Source organism: Palaemon carinicauda, chromosome 30 (assembly GCF_036898095.1).
Source record: "Palaemon carinicauda isolate YSFRI2023 chromosome 30, ASM3689809v2, whole genome shotgun sequence".
Taxonomy (NCBI): domain Eukaryota; kingdom Metazoa; phylum Arthropoda; class Malacostraca; order Decapoda; family Palaemonidae; genus Palaemon; species Palaemon carinicauda.
In genome coordinates, this window is record NC_090754.1 from 89,576,118 (window position 1) to 89,578,617 (window position 2,500).

The 2,500-nt window shown below is 31.8% G+C and overlaps 1 protein-coding gene across 1 annotated transcript in view; it reads left to right on the forward strand.

Moving 5' to 3' along the window:
• LOC137623343 (uncharacterized) overlaps positions 1–2,500 on the forward strand; it is a 1,305,328-nt gene that overhangs the window by 1,159,705 nt on the left and 143,123 nt on the right.

Here is a 2,500-nt window from a genome sequence, read left to right on the forward strand (position 1 = left end):
ATAGGAAAAGGCGTGGGTTTACTAACACCTCTATTGTATAACAGTTTGCTCTCTCGCGAATTTGAAAGGAAAAGCTTTTGTTTATGCTTTGGTTTCTGGCTTGTGGCATTTATAGGAGGCATGATTTTTTAAAAAAAAATATCTCTACTATATATCTAAGCTTTATTTGGTATGCTGCATGGCTTTATTAAAGTTTTAGAATACATCCGCTGTGTTTTTCAAAATGATCTATTAGAGGATAACAGCTGTGTGAATTTTTTTTAATATTATGATATTGCTAAATTGCCGTATAGTGAACAATTTGTTTCAAATGTTTAAATTTCCGCCTTTTGATTTTATAATTATTGTGGTATTTACCGTTTTAATATTCTGTATATTCTTATTGAAACATAGTTTCTGATATGTTGCTAAAAAGACTGATATGTTGGTAAAAACACTAATATGTTGGTAAAAAGACTATTTGATATATTATTAAAAGGACTTTCTGATATGTTGTTAAAGAGATTATGTTGGTAAAAAGTTTGATATGTTGCTAAAGTACTTTCTGATATGTTGCTAAAAGGATTTTTTGATATGCTGCAATAAAGACTTTTTGATGTGTTAGTAAAACGGCCTTGGTATGTTGTTAAAAGGACTTTGTGATATGTTGATAAAAGACTTTTGATATGTTGCTAAAAGATTAGATGTTGCTAAAAGGACTTTCGGATATGTTGCTAAAAAGACTTTCTAGTATGTTGCTAAAAGAATTATCTGAGATGTTGCCAATAGGACTTTGATATCTTTCTAAAAGGATTGTCTGAGAAAAAAGGACTTTGATATGTTGCTGAAAAGATTGCCTGAGATACCAAAGGACTTTGATATGATTCTAAAAAGACTCTGAGATACCAAAAGGACTTTGATGTGTTGCTAAAAAGATTGTCTAAGATGCCAAAAGGACTTTGATATGTTGCTGAAAAGATTGTCTAAGATGCCAAAAGGACTTTGATATGTTGCTAGAAAGACTTTCTGAGATGCCAAAAGGACTTTTGATATTTTGTTGGAAAGATTGTCTAAGATGCCAAAATGACTTTGATATGTTGCTAGAAAGACTTTCTGAGATGCCGAAAGGACTTTTGATATGTTGCTGAAAAGATGGTCTAAGATGCCAAAAGGACTTTGATATGTTGCCAAAAAGATTTTCTGAGATGTTGCCAAAAGGACTTTGATATGTTGCTGAAAAGATGGTCTAAGATGCCAAAAGGACTTTGATATGTTTCTAAAAAGACTTTCTGAGATACCAAAAGGACTTTGATGTGTTGCTGAAAAGATTGTCTAAGATGCCAAAAGGACTTTGATATGTTGCTGAAAAGATTGTCTAAGATGCCAAAAGGACTTTGATATGTTGCTAAAAAGACTTTCTGAGATGCCAAAAGGACTTTGATATGTTGCTGAAAAGATTGTCTAAGATGCCAAAAGGACTTTGATATGTTGCTAAAAAAGATTTTCTGAGATGACAAAAGGACTTTTGATATGTTGCTGAAAAGATGGTCTAAGATGCCAAAAGGACTTTGATATGTTGCCAAAAAAGATTTTCTGAGATGTTACAAAAAGGACTTTGATATGTTGCTGAAAAGATGGTCTAAGATGTCAAAAGGACTTTGGTATGTTGCCAAAAAAGATTTTCTGAGATGTTGCCAAAAGGACTTTGATATGTTGCTGAAAGATGGTCTAAGATGCCAAAAGGACTTTGATATGTTGCGAAAAAGATTTTCTGAGATGCCAAAAGGACTTTGATATGTTGCTAAAAAGATGTCTAAGATGCCAAAAGGACTTTGATATGTTGCTAAAAAGATGGTCTAAGATGCCAAAAGGACTTTGATATGTTGCCAAAAAATATTTTCTGAGATGTTGCCAAAAGGACTTTGACATGTTAAAAGGATTATCTGAGATATTGCCAAAAGGTCTGATAGATTGCTAAAAAGACTTTCTGATATGTTGCTAAAAAGACCTAACGATATATTGCTAAAAAGACTTACTGATATGTTGCTATAAAGACTTATTCCGATATATTGCTAAAAAGACTTACTGATATGTTGCTATAAAGACTTATTCCGATATATTGCTAAAAGGCCTTACTGATATGTTGCTATAAAGACTTATTCCGATATATTGCTAAAAAGACTTACTGATATGTTGCTATAAAGACTTATTCCGATATATTGCTAAAAAGACTTACTGATATGTTGCTATAAAGACTTATTCCGATATATTGCTAAAAAGACTTACTGATATGTTGCTATAAAGACTTATTCCGATATATTGCTAAAAAGACTTACTGATACGTTGCTTTAAAGACTTATTCCGATATATTGCTAAAAAGACTTAACGATATATTGCTGAAAAGACTTACCGATATGTTGCTAAAAAGACTTTCCGATATATTGCTAAAAAGACTTGCCGATATGCGTGTACGTCAGGAAGTAACACATAATGAATTTTGTCTTAAGCATCTTAAAGCATT